Source organism: Bubalus bubalis, chromosome 15 (assembly GCF_019923935.1).
Source record: "Bubalus bubalis isolate 160015118507 breed Murrah chromosome 15, NDDB_SH_1, whole genome shotgun sequence".
Lineage (NCBI taxonomy): Eukaryota > Metazoa > Chordata > Mammalia > Artiodactyla > Bovidae > Bubalus > Bubalus bubalis.
Window position 1 is genome coordinate 46,745,887 of NC_059171.1, and position 23,249 is coordinate 46,769,135.

The following is a 23,249-nucleotide window of genomic DNA, read 5'->3' on the forward strand; positions in this document are numbered from 1 at the left end:
TATCATATACCATTATTTCTAGAAGTTAAGAGTGATTGGAGACTAGAAGATTTTATACACAGTACCAATGATTCATCTTTTTAAAACTTGTTTTTATTCATTTCCAGAAACACGTTATTTATGGTTTGGACGTTCTTATTAGGATGGGCTTTTAGCAATTTGGGGCTTCCCAGGTGGCGCTAGTGGTGAAGAACCTGCCTGCCAATGCAGGAGACGCAAGAGATGCGGGTTCAGTCTCTGGATTGGGAAGATCTCCTGGAGGAGGGCAGGGCTACCCACTCCAGTATTCTTTTCTGGAGAATCCTATGGACAGAGGAGCCTGGTGGGCTACAGTCCATGGGTCGAAAAGAGTTGGATATCACTGAAGCGACTTAGCAGCAGCAGCAGCTACAGTTAGCCACTTTAATACTCACTTGCCTTTTTCCCAACTACTGTCAGGGAAAGTAGAGGTGGACAAATATAATCCCTTCAGAAGACCGAGCAGAAATAGGCACTCCCACACCAGGGAAAGGTTGTGTTTTAATGTCACAGTAAATTCAACTCAACAATTCCATAAACTTTTATTGAGCATTTGCTGCCTGGGGCACTTAGCAAGAGATCTGCTCCCCAACCTCAGGAGCTTTCACTCTAGTTGAGGAAGAAGGAGGACAGAAAGGTACAGCAATTCCTCTAAGGTGGAAATGCTGAAAGTGAATTTGTTCCATTTTATTCTAGTTTTCTCAATACCTTCTCTCCTTACCTAAGAGTAGTCCTGAGACGCCGATGCCGACTCTTCTAGCAGGACAGGTGGCTCATTCTCAAGCACAGTCAGATGCTTGCTAGTGAGGGGCTGCAGTGTTTTCACTTCTAGGGTGGGAACCCAAGGGATCTATCTCTGGCACTCTCCAGCAATTTCTACACAGTAACTTTCTTGAGATGAGACTTGAATTGCTCACAAAGAAAATCAGACTCAGCTTAATTTGGTCAAGTTGCTTGCTCCCTGGGAAGAATGAGGTGAATTTTCCATTGGTTATAACCAAAACTGGAATCTCCTTTAGGATGAAAACTGTTTCATGATCTGATACATCCAGGCACCTGTGATAATCCCTACAGTAGTAAGACGAGTTTGGGAATGGATGGACTGTGGATGGGTTTTCTCATTCTATTTAGTATTTAAAATAGACATAGAAAACAAATTCATGGTTACTAAAGAGGAAGGGGGAGGGATAAATTAGGAGTATGGGATTAACAGATACACCACCGTATGTAAAATAGATAACAAGGATTTACTATATAGCACAGGGAATTAGATTCAATATCTTACAATAATATATAATGGAAAAGATTGAAAATTATATGTATACATACACAGATATATATGAATCACTTCACTGTATATCAGAAATTGACATGATATTGTCAATCAACTATATTTCAATTAAAAAACAAAAAATAGATAATATAAAGTAGATGTATTATAATAGGGCATTGAGAATCTAACACAAATATAATTTAGGTTACTTAAAAAATTCCTTTCTTCCTTCTCTCCTTCTTTCTTCTTTGCATCCTTTTTCTTCCTCTCTTTCCTTCTTTCCTTCCTTCTATAAATAGCTACCAAATGTTGAGTGTTAGCATCATGCTAAGGATGGTTCATAGATATTTGCATTGAATCCCTGCAATTACTGTCTGAAATGGAAATAACTTGCTATCTTACTTCAAGCTCCTGCTTTGACTACCACACTATACTGCTTCCAAAAAAGGGGGTTTTGTGGGTTTTTTTCCCCAAGGAACCATTGTTTGCAGGCATAGCCTCTAGTTCAGAGGGATACTTAGAAACAGAAAATGTTTCCTTTACTTGTCAAAGAAGTTGTTGGGAAATCTATAGGCCAAGGTAAAGGAAGTACATGGCTCATTAGCAGCAGAAGAAATACAGATTAAGCTAGTTGGTCTTATTACCTTTCTATAATAGGGGTGGAGCAGGCCACACAGTCATTATCTGGACACGCTAGGCACTGTTCTCGCGAGACCCTGAGCACTGTTCTCGCGAGACCCTGAGCTCTGAGGTTTGAGGATCAGCTCTACTAACAGTCAGCTTCACTGTGGTCCTCATGGCAGAGAGTGCGGTGTGAGGTGGATTGCAGCTTTCTCCTGAAGCCTTCCAGGCCTAGAGGCCAGCAGGTAAGCTGAGGGGCCTGGGGACAGGCTGGGGGTGTGTCCGGCAGAGCTCCAGAGCCCTCGGCCTGGCTGCCTGCTAGCCAGGCCTAAGCCTTGACCTGATGGCTTCGGCAGTTTCTGTGGGCCAAGGCCCATGGAGGCCTCATCAACTGAAGTATACCGGACAGTGCTGTTAAAGTAACAGTTACCACCAGCTTAAGTCTCTCCGTTCAAATGTCAAAATATTGGTCCAGCTGAAGTTGCAAGGATATTGCATATTATTACTTCTGGTCCCACTCCGTTTTGGGGGCTGTTTATAAAGAGGGGCAATTGTGAGCTAAGTGTGAGCTAAAGGGGGTAATTAACTGGTATTTGCTACAACTGTGTGTTAGTTTCTATTAATCCTATACAAATGATTCTCCCCAGTTTAAGTGAAAAGCCTGAGGGCCCACTAGGCCCTGAGCGCCTGGCTTCCTGGTGATCCCGGCTGAGCAGAGTCTGGGGAGCCGGCTTTGAAGGTGCCGTCAATTTATAACTGCCTCTTGAGTTGGCCTGGGCAGTGGCAGAAGGACCTTGACTGGTTGCTGAACAATCACTCCCAGGCAGCCTATCCAGGTCTTAGCCAGGCCCTGGACCTGGGAGAGGGAAGTTGAGCCTTGGAACTCTGCCCTTTCTTCTCAGAACAGAGAATAACATTTTTTGGTGGAGGTTTACAGGAATACTCTGACCCAACCGTGACCTGACTTCAAGAACAAAAGATCTGACACCAAGAGGTTTTCAACAACTAACCATACCCCTCCCTCACCTTTCCTAGAAAGGGGTTTTGCTAAAAGCTTTTGGGGAGTTAGGGTTTTTTTTTAAGACATGAGCCACCCATCTCCTTGCAGGGCCCTGCAGTAAGCATTTCTCTGCTCCAAACTCTTGACGTTTTGGTGTTCTTTGGCCTCACTGTGAGTTGGGCACATGAACTTGCTTGCCTTCCTAACAGTCCTACAAGTCTCTCCATGAATCCCTGCTCCTTGTTGTATGCTGTTACCTCTCTTCCCCACCCCTACCACGTTCCCTCTTTGTACCTCTAAAGAAATCGTCATTAATTTTCCGTGAAAACTCAACACTTGTTAAGTGTCTTTGCCTCACAATTAAGAACTTCTGTGAGCACGAGTCACTGGAGGCCTGACGTACTTGAGTTCAAAGAGTATAGCCCATGTGTTTATGAGCCATTTCCATAAAACAGGAAATAGCCTGTTTTTCCTGAACTGTTGCCCTTGAATCAATCTCTTTGCCAAAAATCACAGGGTGTGGAGTTGTTACCTGTTTTACTAGATGGAAGACTATAGTCTTTGCTTTTTGATCCCAAATTTCAATGGGCTTTCTAGGCAAGACTCATAGACAATGAGTCTTCACCTGAGTATGCAAGACAGTGAGTCTTGCATCCATGTACATAGCCCAGGAGTTACTTTTTTTATCAGGTCACTGGAAGTTGGGCCTCAAAATCTGGAGAGGTTTCCTTTCCTTTCTCTAAGACCACACTCATGCTCCCTCAGTCATGTCTGGCTGTTTGTGACCTCATGGACTATAGCTCGCCAGGGTCCTCTGTCCATGGAATTTCCCAGAATACTGGAGTGGGTTGCCATTTCCTTCTCCAGGGTATCTTCCTGACTCAGGGATTGAACCCGGGCTTTCTGCATTGGCAGGCAGGTTCTTTACTGCTGAGCCACCAGAGAAGCCCTTGGCAAGACCACTCATCTATGAAAGGTTACAGTTTTCTGTTTTATTAATAATATTAGCTAATATTCCTTGAGTGTTTATATTGTACAAAATCCTAAGCTTTAGAGGCATGAATTCTCAGAATTACCCTAGAAGATGGGTAGATTTAAAAAATTGTCCTGTATGTTGCTGGAAGACGGAACCCTTCCAGGGCCCAAGAGTGGGCTCTTATCTAACACTTGGAAATGAGTTGTGAGGAGACACACATACTGACAAAGTAGAAGACTTTATTGGAAAGAGGCAACAGGGTAAGGGGACCCAGGACATCTGCTTTGCTAGGTGACTTGCAGTCTCAGGGTTTATGGTAGTAGGGTTAACTCTCCAGATTGTCTCTGTCCAGTCATCTTGCTTGCACCCATATTTGGTCTGACTCAGGGTCCTTCCTGGTGGTGCATTCATCTCTCTGCCAAGATAGATTCTACTGTGAGAGTTACTGGGAAGGACTATTATGGGCTGGAGTCCCCTTCTTTTTGGCCCCTCCCGAATTCTCCCAGTTAGTTTTTGGTGTCAGCAACATGTTCCTTATTGGAACCTCTTGTTGTGAGATGACTCATGCATTCAGTTATTATTGTGCCTGGACAAGGCAGGCGGTTTTGATCAGTGGTTCCATAACATGTAGAGACCTTTAGCTACTTTTCCAAAATGATGCAACAAAAAAGTGGCAGCACCATTGAATGAACTCAAGTGTGTCTGACTCTAGAGCCTTCACCTCTGACCACTCCTCACTGCTGCCCCATGGGTTGATCTTTTACAGCTCTTAGTATTCTTACTTTACTCCTTGTCTGATTAGTCCAGAGAAGTGTTATTGGCAGGGAGTTTAGATTTCACAGGTTACATGTGTGAAATGAGAAGGGGCTTGGTGAGGACGGTGAAAGAGGGGTGGGAATAGTGAGTGCAACTTGGGCAGCTGCACTGGCAGTTCTGAGGAAGTAGCATTAATCAGCTCTGCTAGAGTGAAGTGCTGAGCGCTGAAGAATTGATGCTGTTGAACTGTGGTGTTGGAGAAGACTCTTGAGAGCCCCTTGGACTGCAAGGAGATCCAACCACTCTATCCTAAAGGAGATCAATCCTGAATGTTCATTGGAAGGACTGATGGTGAAGTTGGAGCTCCAATCTTTTGGTCACCTGATACAAAGAGCTGACTCATTAGAAAAGACTGATGCTGGGAGAGATTGAAGTCAGGAGGAGAAGGGGATGACAGAGGATAAGATGGTTGGATGGTATCACTGACTTAATGGACATGAGTTTGAGCAAGCTCTGGGAGTTGGTGATGGACAGGGAGGCCTGACGTGCTCAGTCCATGGGGTTGCATAGAGTCAGACACACCTGAGCGACTGGACAACAACAAAGGCTGAAATGCAGCGAACAGGGTACAGTCAGGGAAGAGGATGGGAGGAGAGGATATGGGGTTGGAACAGGAGTAGTTCTTGTAGACCTCCTTGGAGAACCTCCTTTCTCAACCTTAGAAAGTAGAGTTCTTACTATGTAATGCTTATTTCAAAAAGCTTTTGCAGTGCTTCATTAATTTCCACTTATTCATTCAGCCTACATTCTAACACAACACTTAGATAAAAAGTACTGTGCTTTACATTAAGACTACCAAAAGGAATTCAGTGTGACCCTGACGTAAAGGAACTGATCATCTTGGGAGATGGTTAATAGAAAGTGGTGTGAGGTAGTGACAAATCACGTGGCTTGTGAACTGAAAGGAAATAGGTTCACATCTGAGCTCCACACCCCGTGTCATCTCAGGCAAATCACTTAATGCCTCTAAGCCTCAGTTTCTGCATCTGTTCAAATTAATAAGAGGAGTAGAAATAATACACGTAAAACATACAACCGAGTTCTTACCATATCGTATACTAAAAAAATTCTAGCTGTTACTATGTAAAGAAATCATTATTGTTCATTATTAGAAGTGCTGTCCCAGAAATATGTTCTATGAAAATGAATTCTGTAGTGAAGGATGAACATGAAGCTGTTCCAAAGGATCAGATGATTTAATCTAAAATGTAAAATTACTACAAGTTTGATAGGCAAATAAGAGGGAGGTTGAAGTGTTTTAGACAAAAGCAACAACTTATGTAAAGGCATGGAGATGGAAGAGAGTAATGACAACAGCATGTTGAGGGACCAGTGGGTTGGTTGGTGGGAGGGAGGAGAAGGTGAGGAGGACAGGGGTGTCTGAAAAGGGAGTCTGAAGCTGGATCTGCAAGAGTCTGGCTTCCTGGCTGAGAAGTCTCATTATTAGCGAGTCCCTCCAGATTGCTGAAAAAACGAAGTTACTGAAGTCTGTGTGTAAGTCGCTTTAGTCCGACTCTTTGCAACCCTATGGACTGTAGCCTGCCAGGCTCCTCTGTCCATGGTATTCTCCAGGCAAGAATACTAGAGTGGGTAGCCATTTCCTTCTCCAGAGGATCTCCCTGACCCAGGAATTCGAACCCACATTTCTTGCATCTCCTGCATTGGCAGACAGGTTCTTTACCACTAGTGCCAATTGGGAATCCCACTAAAGTGTCTGCTATCCCTCGAAAACCATGAAAAGACAGCCTTCAGAATGGGAGAAAATAATAGCAAATGAAGCAACTGACAAAGAATTAATCTTCAAAATATACAAGCAGCTCAATACCAGAAAAATAAAGGACCCAATCAAAAAATGGGCCAAAGAACTAAACAGACATTTCTCCAAAGAAGACATATAGATGGCTAACAAACACATGAAAAGATGCTCAACATCACTCATTATCAGAGAAATGCAAATCAAAACCACAATGAGGTACCATCTCATGCCGGTCAGAATGGCTGCTATCAAAAAGTCTACAAACAATAAATGTTGGAGAGAGTATGGAGAAAAGGGAACCCCCTTACACTGTTGGTGGGAATGCAAACTAGTAGAGCCAGAACAGTGTGGAGATTCCTTAAAAAACTGGAAATAGAACTGCCACATGACCCAGCAATACCACTGCTGGGCATACACACTGAGGAAACCAGAATTGAAAGAGACACGTGTACCCCAGTGTTCATTGCAGCACTGTTTACAATAGCTAGGACATGGAAGCAACCTAGATGTCCATCAGCAGATGAACAGATAAGAAAGTTGTGGTGCATATACACAGTGGAATATTACTCAGCTATTAAAAAGAACACATTTGAGTCAGTTCTAATGAGGTGGATGAAACTGGAGCCTATTATACAGATGAAGTAAGTCAGAAAAACACCAATACAGTATATTAATGCATATATATGGAATTTAGAAAGATGGTAACAATGACCCTATATGCAAGACAGTAAAAGAGACACAGACATAAAGAACAGACTTTTGGATTCTGTGGGAGAAGGAGAGGGTTGGATGATTTGAGAGAATGTCATTGAAACATGTATATTGCCATATGTGAAATAGATGACCAGTCCAAGTTTGATGCATGAAACACGGCACGCAAAGCCAGCGCACTGGGACAACCTAGAGGGATGGGATGGGGAGGGGAGTGCGAGGGGGGTTTGGGACGGGGGGACACATGTTCACCCGTGGCTGATTCATGTCAATGTATGGCAAAAACCACCATAATATTGTAAAGATAACTAGCTTCCAATTAAATAAATTAATTTTTTAAAAAACTGATGGGAATAATTTTGGGACAAAGAAGATTTTTAAAACCACGAGGATTTTTGTTTTCCAAAAGGAAAGCACTCTATGGCAACAAGCTTTGACTACTTACTTGTCAAAGGATGAAATTATTTTCCATAGTAAAGGAAGGAGGAGGCCAGATAACCCATTGCTCCAAACAAAGAGCTTCACTGTCTTCTTTGTATTAATTTGTTCTTTTTTCCTAATTGATTTCTTACCTCCAAAGCACAGGAAAAATTAAAATCTCTGTAAGCAAAATAGAAATGTTGATGTTTTGTTTCATTTTCCTGAGTTATTCTTTGAAAAGAAATGTGGTGGTGGGCCCAGTGAAAGTTGATGTTCTGGCCCAAGCACTCTGGCCCAAGTTTAAAATTTTTTAAAACTAAATCCACAAAGATCTTAGCATGTTCAGTGTTTCTGCTATAGTTACTGCTGCTGCTGCTAAGTCGCTTCAGTTGTGTCTGACTCTTTGTGACCCCATGGACTGCAACCTACCAGGCTCCTCTGCCTATGGGATTTTCCAGGCAAGAGTACTGGAATGGGGTGCCATTGCCTTCTCCAGCTGTAGTTACTATCTTATGCCAAATAGTGCCTTGGATCTTAAAGGACTTGCGAATGAAATAGCAACTTGGGAGATCAAAAAATTCTTCTGTGGGCACAAGGTAACATTTATTTCCAGTACAAAGTAAAGCAGTTCCCTCTAAGAACCAAGAGTTGCTTCAGTTCTAGGAGAAGGCAATGGCACCCCACTCCAGTACTTTTGCCTAGAAAATCCCATGGATGGAGGAGCCTGGTAGGCTGCAGTCCATGGGGTCGCTAGAGTCGACACGACTGAGTGACTTCACTTTCACTTTTTACTTTCATGCATTGGAGAAGGAAATGGCAACCCACTCCAGTGTTCTTGCCTGGAGAATCCCAGGGACGGGAAGCCTGGTGGGCTACCGTCTATGGGGTCGCACAGAGTCAGACACGACTGAAGCGACTTAGCAGCAGCAGCATTGAAGTGTTGGTGACTCCAACACAAGGTCAGGCTGACTGCTCTGTAGCTGGTCAGCACTAGAATCCATTCTGGCTTTAAGATGTGAGATGAAACCACAGAAAAATAAGAAACTTCCATTAGATGGCTTTGAGGACTGGATTTTTCTTGTTGAATCTTCAGCTTAAATTAAGATTTATTCAATTCCTTTTTGTATTAAATATAAGTTGTTTTAGCCCTCATTGAAAATCTTGAAATGTAGGAGGCTAGCCTGTGAATTCCATGCTAGAAGATCCAGGGAACTGGGCAAGGGAATTTTGGAGTTATCATGCCTGAGTGCTCATTCTACCTAGTTGTAGACCTAAATGACGAATGTCAGAAGGGCAGGCAACCAGCCTGTCTGTACATTCCAAGATGTACCCAAGTGATGTTTTCATTGTCTTCCTTGCTATGGACTGAATTGTGTTCTCCTAAAATTCATATCACTTTGTCGACAAAGGTCCATATAGTCAAAGCTGTGGTTTTTTCCAGTAATCGTGTGGATGTGAGAGTTGGACCATAAAGAAGGCTGAGCACTGAAGAATTGATGTTTTTGAACTGTGGTGCTGGAGAAGACTCTTGAGAGTCCCTTAAGCATCAAGGAGATCCAATCAGTCCATCCTAAAGGAAATCAACCCTGAATATTCATTGGAAAGACTGATGCTGAAGCTGAAACTCCAATCCTTTGGCCACCTGATGGGAAGAGCTGACTCAATGGAAAAGACCCTGATGCTGGGAAGGATTGAGGGCAGGAAGAGAAGTGGGTGACAGAGGATAAGATGGTTGGGTGACATGACTGACTCAATGGACATGAGTCTGAGCAAATTCCGGGAGATGGTAAAGGACAGGGAAGCCTGGCATGATGCAGTCCATGTGGTCACAAAGAGTCGGACATGACTTAGCAACTAGATAACAAAGTTCATATGTTGAAGCCCCAAGCTTCAACGTGACTCTCTGGAGGTGGGCAGTTTACAGAGGTAATTAAGGTTAAGTGAGGTCATAAGAGTGGAACTTAACCCAATGGGACTGACATCCTTACACAAAGAAGAGATACCAAAGCTTACTTACCTTACTTACCTTACTTTGCACAGAGGAAAGGCCACGTGAAGACACAGTGAGAAGGTGGCCATCTGCAAGTCACGTAGAGATGTTTCTCCAGAAATCAACCCCAGTGGCGCCTTGATTTTGGGCTTGTAGCCTCCAAAGCTGTGTCTGCTGTTTAAGTGACCCAGTCTGAGTATTTGGTTATGGCATGCTAGCAAACTAATACACTGCCCTTGATATGACTGTGATGGAGATAAAGATAATAAGGAAAACTTGTATTTGCTGAACGATTACTATGTGCCTGGCTTTGTGTTTGGGTGCTTTGTTTATATAATTTAATCTGGACCATTATCCTGTGATGGGAACTTGGTACCTCTTTCCAACAGGAGAGTAGAAGAAGTGCTTTGGCTAGTGGCTCTGGCATTCCATTAAATAAGACTTGGTCATTGTAAAGTAAAAATGTGATTTTTAAGATGTATATGACAATCACCTCGTTGACTAAATCCACCAATCTGAAGCTCATATTCTGCCTTTCAGATCCACAGCAATAAAGTTTTCTCACGATGAATGTAAACATTACACCTAGTATCTTACAACCTTTTATGTGGCACATTTGATAACAAGAGTTCTGCAGTTGAATCAGATAAAGGGGTGTAAAGGCTTATTTCTTCCAGCAGAGGGCAGCCTCTGCCTGTGAAGGGAATAAATAATAGCAACCCACTCCCTCCATCTCAAATACATACTGATCTTTCCTCATCTTCTGATACACTTTTCTGTCAGCTCGTTATCTAAATTTAAAATTCTGTTCCTTGATGAGACTTGGTAGAAAATTATCTTAAAAAGGGTTATTTCTGATAGAGCCTACCAAGAAGCTTTTGATACGGTCTTTCCCTAAAGAATGGTTCTCTAGTATTAAAGAACAATAAATCCTACTTTATTTTATTTTTGGCCATAGGCTTTTTCATTAAATTTTTCTTTATTTTTTAATTGAAGTATGGGTGATGTGTAATATTATGTAAGTTACAGGTGTACAATATAGTGATTCACAAATTTTAAAGGTTATACTCCATTTATAGTTATTATAAAATATCAACTTTTAAATTTATGTCTTTAAAAATTTTTTATTGTAGTATAGTTGATTTACAATGCTATGTTTCAGGTGTACAGCAAAGAGGATCAGTTATATACACACATACACACACACACACACATCCACTCTTATTTTTTTTTTTTAAGACTTTTTTTTCTTTCCATATAGGCCACTACAGAGTATTGAGTAGAGTTCCCTGTACTATATAGCAGATTCTTATTAGTTATCTATTTTATATATAGTATTGTGTATATTGGGCTCAGTGGTACAGAATCTGCCTGCCAATGCAGGAGATGCTGGTTTGATCACTGGGTTGGGAAGATCCCACAGAAGAGGAAAAGGCAACCCATTTCAGTGTTCTTGCCTGAAAAATCCCAAGGACAGAGGAGCCTGGTGGGCTACAACCCATGGGGTCGTAAAGAGTTGGACTCGACTGAGAGACTGAGCACAACAAAGTATGTATATGTCAATTATAGAAAATTTCAAACAGAGAAAAGCACAGAAGACAAAAGATCACAAAAGATAAAGAGTATCCCCTACCACTCAGGGGCATGAAACAAGTTTATTTGATTTTAATTTGCATTTCCTAGGCACTTAAAACCTGTGAAATTTACTAGGCAAATCCCAATGAAAGTGATAAATGAAGGAGACAGGAAACAGATGTTGGGAGTTTGCAGCTGTCATCTCATACCTACCTGTAACTCATGGAAAGGTCTTGGAAGCATTGCATTACCCACATAATAAAGAGTACGTGTAAGTTAGACAATGTATATTGCAACCCTGATTCTGCCTGCTCCTTGCTTTATGTAACTTGGGCAAGTTATTAACCTCTGCAAACCTCATTCCAACCTATGGAATGTGGACTATTAACTGTCCCCACTTCATGGGGTGGTAAGGATTCAAGTTAAACTGCATATAAAGCACTTAGCACAGCATCTGGCACAAAATAAATGTACAAGGACATTATCAACCTCCTTGGACTTCCTTCAGCATCTTCATGTTTGATATGAGGGCTTTAGAAGAGATCTTTTACATCCACTAGCAATTGAAAATGCTCAATAATATGTGTGTTTAACTTTTGACTGCTAGTACCGTGATCGGGATGGAGGTATTAGACTACGGAGGATCCTGTATTCTCTGTCAGGCATATTGATAGTCCGTGGTATAAATCTGCATTTTCTTGTTAGTAGGAAAATATCTCCAGGGCCCAAAGTTGATGGCTTTCACTATACTGTGTTCTTTCATGTATATTCTCCCTTATTCTTTCAAGAGTAAGAACTGTATTGCATTTCTGTGTTGAACACAGAATTGTTTATTTGGTACCTAAAATGTATAAGGCATTTTCTGGACACTGTGGGGAAAGCATAAATGAGACACACATTCTCACCATCATGAGATTATGATTTAGTAGTGGAAGATAAAATATGGTCACAAATATCTGAAAGATAAGAAAGAATGTGATGAATGCTATAAGTAAAATTTACCTTGAGGGGACAGAGTAAACTACTAATTGATAAGACTGTATAAATAAGCCTTCAAAGTCGGTTGGATGAGATGGAGTGGCCATGGGTGCACAGGCAGAAATATTATAGAGATAGAGATTCAAACACTGGCAAAGCCATTTTTGTCATCTGGACTGGATAAAGCAGGAATTTAATGGGATGTAGCAGGAGGTGGGGCTGAAAAGATAAATTGTAGCCAAATGGAGTTGGCTCTGAAGGCCACCATAAAGACTTCAGGCTTCGTGAGACATAGTGAGTTGAGAAACATGCTTGAAGGGGTGCCAGGAATGGATGGTCACAGAGAGGAAATAGAAATGGAGACCCTGTCCGTTAGGTGACTTCAGTGGTCTGCTTGAAGAGATTACATACCTGAATTATGATCCCAGGGATAGAAAGAGAATGTGAATATGAGAGACATTAGAGGATGAACCATTCATTCTTTCATTCTTTCGTTCATCTCTTCCATTTTTATTAAACACTTACTCTGACCATGTATCTTCTTTGTATGAGGGATTCAAAGAAAAATCAGAGAATCCCTGATTGAGGGATCAGCAGTTTAACCAGTACTTAGATTTTCAAGGATGCTTATCATGGTGTTGGGAAGGGGTGCTTAGAGAGGAAAGGAGAGAGTGATGGACAGGGTTGCCATTGCAGAGATGGTCAACATCAGAGAAGAGGATGATTTAAGGAGGAGGGTGAGATTATTTTGGAGTGGAATTCAGTTTCTAAATCTCAGCAGGTACTTGAATATCTGCATAAGAATGAAAGAATGCATTATTGCATGAAGGAATGGGTGGAGGAATGGGGTTATTGCCACCCAGCATGGATCAGGTACCTCAATATTATGATTAAATCTCTCCGAGCAAAACAGTCTCTCAATATTTTAAAATATGTTTATCAGTTCAGTTCACTCACTCAGTCGTGTCTGACTCTTTGTGACCCCATGAATCGCAGCATGCCAGGCCTCCCTGTCCATCACCAACTCCCCGAGTTCACTCAAACTCACATCCATTGAGTCAGTGATGCCATCCAGCCATCTCATCCTCTGTCGTCCCCTTCTCCTCCTGCCCCCAGTCCCTCCCAACATCAGAGTCTTTTCCAATGAGTCAACTCTTTGCATGAGGTGGCCAAAGTACTGGAGTTTCAGCTTCAGCATCAGTCCTTCCAAAGAACACCCAGGGCTGATCTCCTTCAGAATGGACTGGTTGGATCTCCTTGCAGTCCAAGGGACTCTCAAGAGTCTTCTCCAACACCCCAGTTCAAAAGCATCAATTCTTCGGCACTCAGCTTTCTTCACAGTCCAACTCTCACATCCATACATGACCACTGGAAAAACCATAGCCTTAACCAGACGGACTTTGTTGACAAAGTAATGTCTCTACTTTTGAATATGCTGTCTAGACTGGTCAAAACTTTCCTTCCAAGGAGTAAGCGTCTTTTAATTTCATGGCTGCAGTCACCATCAGCAGTGATTTTGGAGCCCCAAAAAATAAAGTCTGACACTGCTTCCACTGTTTCCCCATCTATTTCCCATGAAGTGATGGGACCAGATGCCATGATCTTAGTTTTCTGAATGTTGAACTTTAAGCCAACATTTTCACTCTCCTCTTTCACTTTCATCAAGAGGCTTTTTAGTTCCTCTTCACTTTCTGCCATAAGGGTGGTGTCAACTGCATATCTGAGGTTGTTGATATTTCCCCTGGCAATCTTGATTCCAGCTTGTGCTTCTTCCAGTCCAGCGTTTCTCATGATGTACTCTGCATATAAGTTAAATAAGCAGGGTGACAAGATACAGCCTTGATGTACTCCTTTTCCTATTTGGAACCAGTCTGTTGTTCCATGTCCAGTTCTAACTGTTGCTTCCTGACCTGCATATAGGTTTCTCAAGAGGCAGGTCAGGTGGTCTGGTATTCCCATATCTTTAAGAATTTTCCACAGTTTATTGTGATCCACACAGTCAAAGGCTTTGGCATAGTCAATAAAGCAGAAATAGATGTTTTTCTGGAACTCTCTTGCTTTTTTGATGATCCAGTGGATGTTGGCAATTTGATCTCTGGTTCCTCTGCCTTTTCTAAAATCAGCTTGAACATCTGGAAGTTCATGGTTCACATATTCCTGAAGCCTGGCTTGGAGAATTTTGAGCATTACTTTGCTAGCGTGTGAGATGAGTGCCATTGTGTGGTAGTTTGAACATTGTTTGGTGGCCAAGAGGAGCTTCCCCTCACCCAAGTTCAGCGGTGGCGGTGGAGAGGAGCTACCCCACGCCCGAGGTCAGGGGCAGAGGCCAAGAAGAGCTACCCCATGGTGAGGTCAGGGGCAGCAGCCTAGAGGAGCTACCCCACGTCCAAGGAGTGGTGGCTGCACAGGCGCAGGAGGGCTGAGAGGAGCTACTTCACGTTCAAGATCAGGAAGGGCAGCCATGAGGAGATACCCCCATCCAAGGTAAGGAGCAGTGGCTGCGCTCTGCTGGAGCGGCTATGAAGAGATACCCCACGTCCAAGGTAAGAGAAACCAAGTAAGATGGTAGGTGATGCAAGAGGGCATCAGAGGGCAGACACACTGAAACCATAATCACAGAAAACTAGTCAATCTAATCACACTAGGACCACAGCCTTGTCTAACTCAATGAAACTAAGCCATGCCGTGTGGGGCCACCCAAGATGTACGGGTCATGGTGGAGAAGTCTGACAGAATGTGGTCCACTGGATAAGGGAATGGCAAACCACTTCAATATTCTTGCCTTGAGAACCCCATGAACAGTATGAAAAGGCAAAATGATAGGATACTGAAAGAGGAACTCCCCAGGTCAGTAGGTGCCCAATATGCTACAGGAGATCACTGGAGAAATAACTCCAGAAAGAATGAAGGGATGGAGCCAAAGCAAAAACAATACCCAGTTGTGGATGTGACTGGTGATAGAAGCAAGGTCCGATGCTGTAAAGAGCAATATTGCATAGGAACCTGGAATGTTAGGTCCATGAATCAAGGCAAATTGGAAGTGGTCAAATATGTTTATAATGAAGGGCAAATAATGAAGAAAAACAAAATTGGGAGCTTAGTTTTTAATTCCACAGATGTACACAGCAAAGTTCAGAATGATAGGATTAGCAGCCAAAATGTCAAAATTTGTGAACAGAAACATTGACTCTGTGTTTCTATAACATCTTCTATTAATTTTTCAATTTCTGCATCACACTTCAGTAATTCTAGACCTGTCCTTTTTCTAGTCTTTGGGCTTTTGAAAAAAAATTTATGGTGTTATACCAATTCTCTGTACATTTGCCTGTATGTGTGTTGAGAGAGACGTCAAATCACTCTACTACTTTATTTAACTGCTTGATTTATTGTTACCACAAGTTTCTCCCTATTAAATATTTGAAAAATCTAATTTATTTTGCTACTCTCTGATTTTTGTGATCATCAACATGGGTCTTCCCTCAAGAGAGCCCTAGAAGTGAAGGATGAAGCTTCTGACCATGTCCTGTTACTCTGATCTTGTCAGAATCAAATCTAAGGATTTGAGGATTAAAAGGATTCAGCTGATGTCCACAGACACAGGATATCATTCACATTCAGGAGTTCAAGATCCCAAAGCTCCACAGGTTGCCCCATTGTACCCTCAGAAGCCCTCTCCATCAAAGAACAAGCCTGAGCCCTCCAGCATTAGTCTTCAAGCATCCTGTCACGTTCACAGTAATTTTGAGGCCATTTCCCATCAAATGCTTCCCTTGTGGCTCAGCTGGTCAAGAATCTGCCTGCAGTGTGGGAGACCTGGGTTCAATCCCTGGGTTGGAAGATCCCCTGGAGAAGGGAAAGACTACCCACTCCAGTATTCTGGCCTGGCAAATTGCATGGACTGTATCTTCCATGGGGATACTTTCACTTTCATTTTCTTATCAAATAGCTCAGGCTGTGAAGTTGTATGGGCAGCTGCTGGAGTCATGTTTACTGCACTGACCAACCAGGGAGAAGTCACTCGACTGGGGAGCTTGAGAGTGGCACAAAAATATTTTGAGATCATCGAGGTCATGGAAACTCACTCCAGTATACTTGCCTAGAGAATCCCATGGACAGAGGAGTCTGGCACGCTATAGTCCATGGGGTTGCACAAAGTCAGACACAACTGAAACAACTCAGCATGCATGCAGATCATGTCTAGACAGTCTTGTCTAAAGAATGTGGTGTTTTCCTCCACAATTTGACTTTAAGTGAAAGATATATAAAGTCGTCTCAGGGAAACATCTGTCCAAGAGAGAAGGTGAAGGTGAGGTTTCTGCACCAGATGATGGGTGACCATGCAGATGGATCCTGCCATGACTTGTTCACTGGGACCAGGATTCTCTGGCCACCGCCATGGGGGAAGAAAGGATGTGGAGTTGAGAGGATTCTGTGGACACTGGTTCTCATGACTGTGCAGCTGGAGAGTTATTATCCTGCCCTTATCTGGTTTGGGCTTCCCTGGTAGCTCAGATGGTAAAGAATCCACCTGCCACTGTGGGAGTCTTGGGTTTGATCCGTGGGTCAGGAATATTCCCTGGAGAAAGGAATGGCAACCCACTCCAGTATTCTTACCTGGAGAAGTCCATGGATAGAGGAGCCCATAATGCTATAGTCCATGTGCTATAGTCCATGGAGTTGCAAAGAGTCAGACATGGCTGAGCAACTAGCACTCTCTGGTTCTGGATTGCGTCTGACACTGAGTTACAGACTATTACGGATCTGGGCCTACTGTTTATGTAGCATTGAGTGTATGTGCAGGGTTGAAGCTGGGGCATCTATAGCTACACAGTCTGTAGGTATGTGGTAACTGCTTCTTGGATGACATGACCGAGGTTTTTGGAATCTCAGCCATGGGAAAGTGCTCTCGCATATCAATTCTCCTTAGAGAAATGCATGTAGCTTTGTCTACATGGCTTTATAGAGAGGTGTGCATGCTAAGTCACTTCAGTTGTGTCCAAATCTTTGCGACCCTTTGGACTGTAGACCACCAGGCTCCTCTGTCCATGGGATTCTCCAGGCAAGAATACTGGAGTGGGTTGCCATGCTCTCCTCCAGGGGGATCTTCCTAACCCAGGGATCGAACCCACCTCTCTTTCATCTCCTGCATTGGCAGGCGGGTTCTTTATAGACAAGATTCGGGTAAAACATCTTGAACCTTGTGGAAAGGTTCAAAATCTGAAATGTCAACAACCTTTCCAAAATGTCTCAATTTTGAATCATGTGAAAGTGTAAGGACTTCCAGCAACCTAATGAAGCATAGTTTGCAAGAATGCAATTCTCATGTGTTGCGTATTTTATTTTTTTCAGAATCTTTGAGGTTACAAGAATCATGCACTAGAGGCTATTTCTCCTTGTTTCAGAAAGATGAGGACCTTGATCAGAAGGGTGAGAAGTTCACTCTGGAATTCTCTCATGGGACTCTTCAATTCAGTTGTGACATTTAATACAACCCTCATGATTTATGAGAACTCAGAGAATCCTGGTGAGTAGCCATGGTCTGAAGATTATTTTCATTTTAGTTAAGGCAAACACATGAATATATGGTTTTCTTAGAGAAAGTATGGACCAAGTCAACTTGGTGAGTGGTCTAGATGGGCTTGGAACCCACCAGTACACTCTTCTTGGGAAGTGCTGCTCGGACAACCCTGACCCATAGGGGTCTGAGAGAGACATACACATGTGAGCAGGAAATCACAACTGGGGAAATGCCTCAATTAGTTTCACCAAATATATATATATATATGTATATATAGTACCAATAACAACAACAGCACCAACATAATACTACTATATGAACAATAACCAACCTTTATGGAGTACCTCTTGTGAACCTGGACTTGAACTGAGCTTTTCATATATCTAACCTTGTTTCATTTCATTTCGTAGTGGATACTATTATTATTTCCATTTGTGCAAATAGAAAAGTTGAGATTTAGATCCCAAGTCTCCAGCTATTATTGGGGGGTGGGGGGGGAGCGGTGTGTGGAACTCAAACCCAGAGTTGGCTCTCTTAAAATAGAACAGGCAATAAACACATGCAAAACTAACCCAAATCCCAGAACTCAGAAGGAGCTATTTGTTACATGGCTGTTGTGTAGCTTTCCAAATTCTCCCCTACAAATATTATGTATAAAATTTATATATACAGATATCTACCCATCTTTTATACCCTTTAAAAATTTTTTACAATATATAGCCTAGAACTATCTCTATGCAATTGGAGTTTTAATGACAGCCTGATAGTCTGGTCACTCCATGTGCTCTGGGCTTTGGCCACAGCAAAGTGCTTATCCATCATGATGCCCACAAAGCACACAAGACGAGGGCTCCATAAAACACAGAGCTGGGCACCCAAGTAGATACCAGGACCACAAAGTCCGATGGCTTTGAAACCCACTCCAGCACATTCTCACATTCCGGTATTTTACAGACAAGGGTAATGAGCCCAAGAATTACCGCCCTCCAGCTTTAGGGGAGTGAAAAATGAAGGGTTGTTTTCCAAGTAATGTGATGCCAGACAGCTGGCTTAACAGTCACCAGTGCCAGGCCTTCTCTGAAGGCCAGCATCGGCCCCCACCTCCTCCTCACCACCAAATGTCACGGTGCACCCCAAACCAGGGAAATCTGTCCTTCTACAGGATGTAGAACTGCAAGAGGAAAGCAGGTTTTACGGGCTTGTGGTTTCCTAGGCTCTTGAATGCTGAATGCAGCCTGCGCGTTGGCAGCTGGAGAACTCGAAAGAAACCACGGGATTGGAATTGATTAGTTCCTGTTAGTCCCCCTCTTCCGCCAATACCAGTACCTGTCTCTTGATAAATAGACACATGAACACATTCTAAACACAAGGTCCTCGACAGCAAGCAATAAAAATGTGCCTTGACCCACTGAAATAAATTGTACCAAATGGAATTATTGTTTCCATGTATTATTTATTAGTCATGTCCCATGGAGCGGCTAGTGGAATAAATATTTTTTTTCAGTGGAAATTGAATGTATGACAATCAGAAGTAATAACAATAACAGAACAACTATTCTCCCCAGCTTGGGCCAAGTTTAATTCTCTCTGCCCTGAACAAAATCCCTGTTGCAGATTAATGACTCTCTTTCTCCATTTGACCATCTTTCAGTTGGTGCCTTAAGTTGTCTCTCTTCTGCTCCTTCTGTTTCTGGCCACCGTAACAAGTTTTCCAGTAGCCCCTTCCAGGAGCTACAGTTAAAGAAAGATTAGTGAGGCCGATAGGGGTTAGAGGAACTGAGTGGTCCAAGAATGGGTTTTGAATTGACTCAAAGGAAAGACTGCTTCCATACAATATTTTATTTGGAATAGAGGAAATTGATCTCTCAGTGACATTAGCAGTTTATTCAGAGTCATTGTCACATAAGGACATCTTATACAGAATTTGATGAATTTGTCTCATTCCCAAAGTTAACCTAGAAGATGGAGTAATTTACATTTATTATCACCTAGTATAAACTTGATAATTTGGTAGATAGAAATAGCAGTGTTAAAGATTAATCAGGTGGTAAAAAGTTTCCAGTACTCTTCTTGTAACCATAGAAGATAGTGCATAGAGGAAGCACTTAGTTTTCAAGCTTTTTTTTTGCCATTAAAATAACTCATGCAATACTGTCTGCCTTATTCTATTTTATAATTATCAGAATTTAAAATGTAGGTATTGGTTAAGTGGTGGCTTCCTTGTTGAGCCTGGTAGAATAATGCTGAGTTACAGTCTAAGGTCCATAGTGCTTCTGTTGACCTCAAACTTCAATAATATACTATTTTTAGCCAGAGTGAGCTTTCTAAATGACTGTCAAAGTGAAAGTGAAATTTTCTCAGTCATGTCCTTCTCTTTGAGACTCCATGGACTATAATACAGTCCATGGAATTCTCCAGGCCAGAGTACTGGAATGGGTAGCCTTTCCCTTCTCCAGAGGATCTTCTCAACCCAGGGATCAAACCCAGGTCTCCCGCATTGCAGGCGGATTCTTTACCAGCTGAACCACAAGGGAAACCCAAGAATACTGGAGTGGGTAGCCTATCCCTTCTCCAGCGGATCTTCCTGACCCAGCAATTGAGCCAGGGTCTCCTGCATTGCAGTGGATTCTTTACCAGCTGAGATATCAGGGAAGCCCAAATGACTGTCAAACCCATCCTTAATCATGTCAGTGACTCCCTTTGGCCATGAGAATACAGTACAAACTCAAGAGCATGGCTTAAAGAATTTTTCTGTCTGGCCCCTGGTCATCCCTTCTGTTACTTCCCCTCTCTTTCTTCCCCCTAGTCATACCATGAACCACCACAGGTACCCCTATTTCCACGTTTGTAATCATACCTAAGCCTGAGTACAGGCTAGTCCTTTCACCAACACCCTACAGTTTCATACGCCATAGTACTTTTTCATGATCCTTTGATATCCAAGTGACATGCCTAGGCTGTGAGCCAAACCAATGGCAGAGTCAGGATTTCAGAACATAAATTGTCTGAACATTTGACTATGGGTGCTTAAGAACAAGCCTTGAAATATCAACTCTGAGGAAGTTGGCTTCTGCTTGAGACTTTCTTAATACTGTCCATTGCTGCCGAAATGTGTATTCTGTTTTCCTAGCTTGAAGTAGGAATCAAAAAGAGCAATTTTCATTTCTAAGACAAGATCGGGAATCTAAAACATTGATTTAATTGTTGAATTGACTATTCCTGGCATGGCTCGTATTAGCGTTTGTTTCTTTGACACATGCTATTCATGTTTAAGCAATGTGGCTACAAAAGGAGTTGACAAAATCTTTTGTGTCTCTTTGGAACACCCAAGCCATAGAGGTGAGTTACACCATGTAGACTGTCAGTGAGTAGGTGATTCACCAAAGCATGCTTAGGAATGCAAGGCATTGTGATCCTAGGATTTTATTCATTACTGAAAGTTTCCTGTGTTCTCCAACTTGGATCAGTCATGGAAAATGATAACAAAGCCTTCTCAATTGCTGTGAGTTCTTCAAAAATATTAGCTCTCTTTCCTCTGTATGAGTGCAAGGATGTATCCCAAACTACTGTCTCTGTCAGTGGGAGCTGTAGAAGGGAGGAGGATGTCCTACTTGTAACAGTGAGGGTGAGAAAGTGGGAGAATAGAAAGGAAGTCCTGAGATGCTGTCAGTCAAGTGCATAAGCTGATGAAATGGCTTGAAATGGGGGTGGATGGGGGCAACAAATCATTTGGTTACCAAAGCAAGGCCACCCACACCAATCATTCTTTTGACTATGTTGTTTTTTGTTGTTCAGTTGCTCAGTCATGTCTGATTCTCTGCGATCCCATGGACTGCAGCATGCCAGGCTTCCCTGTCCTTTACCATCTCCGGAAGTTTGCTCAAACTCACATCCATTGAGTTGGTGATGTCGTTGATTTTGCATCTACCGTGAATTACTGCAGACTCACATATTGTGAGACTACCATGAGTGTGTCATATAGATGTAGTCTGAACTGGTTTTACTTAATATTCTAATAAGTTCTACACGTGCTTCTACTAAGCATGTGCATGCACACTTAGTTACTTTAGTCTTGTCTGACTCTTTGTGACCCTATGGACTGTTACCTACCAGGCTGTTCTGTCCATGGGATGCTCCAGGCAAGAACACTGGAGTGAGTTGTCATGAAATCTTCCTTCTCCAGGGGATCTTCCTGACCCAGGGATCAAACCTGCATCTCTTATGTCTCCTGCATTGGAAGATGGATTCTTTACCGCTAGCACCACCTGGGAAGTCCAGTAACCTCTGATATACCTCCAAATCAAAAGCAGCCTTCATGGATATTGAATGCTTATAGTTTTCCTTTTTTAAGGAAAAGTGAATTCTAAAATTTTAAATTAAATAGTTTAATGGAGCTTGGATATTCTTATATTCCTGTCGTGTTGATTATACCTCATGATAAGTAAGCATTAGGAGATCGCTTGCCAGATCACATAAACATGCATGGAATATCTCAAGGGGCCAAATGTAATTATTCTTCTAAAGATTCTTGGGCTCCATTTTATTTCTTAAGATAGATCTATAAATCTGATAGCAATTGAACTACATCAAGTATATGAAGCCCTTAAATAAATGTAAGGAAAAGACAGAATCCTTAAAATGTCATGTCAAAGTAAATAACTGGGTGCTTCCAAGCAAAGACAGCTTTACATCAGCATGGATACCAACACATGGAAGCAATTAATAGAAATATTTTCAGTGAGAAATAGAAACATATCTATGGCCATTACTGAAATGCATTAAACAAGATGAACTTTTTGGAGAAAGTGAAAAAATAATATTTGCTAAAAAAATAAAAGCTTTTTGGCTGTCATACAGTAATGTGTAATACTAGTGTTTCTTAAGTTCCCAGACCTTCAATCCTCTTTATTCACGAGTGCGTTGGAAACAGCAGATTCTGATTCAAATCACCTTAAATTCAAGCACTGCATTAATGGTTGTTGGCCTCCTTGGAGGATTTTCCTAGAATGATTGTGCTGTCTGGAATTTTATTTGTTTGTTTTCAAAATGAAGGAAAAAATAATCCAGAGCTGGTTATGGATCACATAGTGTATATGTCTTTTAAGAAATTATTTGCTGAAAAATTACATTCCAAAAAAAGCAAAATTTCCCCCCTGCAAAAAAACCATTTCTTTTACTTCTTAAGCCCCAAATGACCTAAGCTTAAAGATACTTGAAAAATAAAGGTCTCCAGAGGATATTCAACGTGTGGAATGAATTAACAGGAACCACAATGGTACTAAAGTTAATAATTATATAGTAAAAGAATGAAAAATTGGCATGCTTCTGAAGTTAACATAACAAATAGGGAACATGTAAGGAGCACCCTTTGCCAAGTTTAAGATGAACCCAAAACAGAAACTTTCAACTAGAATTGTACCTGTTTTCTATGTTAGTTTGCTCAAAGTTGTGTTTTGTTTGTTTGTTTGTTTTTAAGGGAAGAAGTTTGAAAATTTTATCTTTTATAGGTGACAAAAAGCTATTGGATATTGAATGGTTCTTAGATAATAATATATTTATGATTCAAGTGTAAATGAGTCAGAAACATATGGATTAGA

At 41.9% G+C, this 23,249-nt stretch overlaps 1 long non-coding RNA gene across 1 annotated transcript; it reads left to right on the top strand.

The window, feature by feature from the left end:
• Window positions 1–1,397: 1,397 nt before the first annotated feature.
• On the top strand, window positions 1,398–22,844 carry LOC123329474. Its single transcript, XR_006544948.2, has 3 exons — window positions 1,398–2,157; window positions 17,484–17,658; window positions 21,836–22,844. It is a non-coding gene; the product is annotated as an uncharacterized LOC123329474 (long non-coding RNA).
• The last annotated feature ends 405 nt before the right edge of the window (window positions 22,845–23,249 follow it).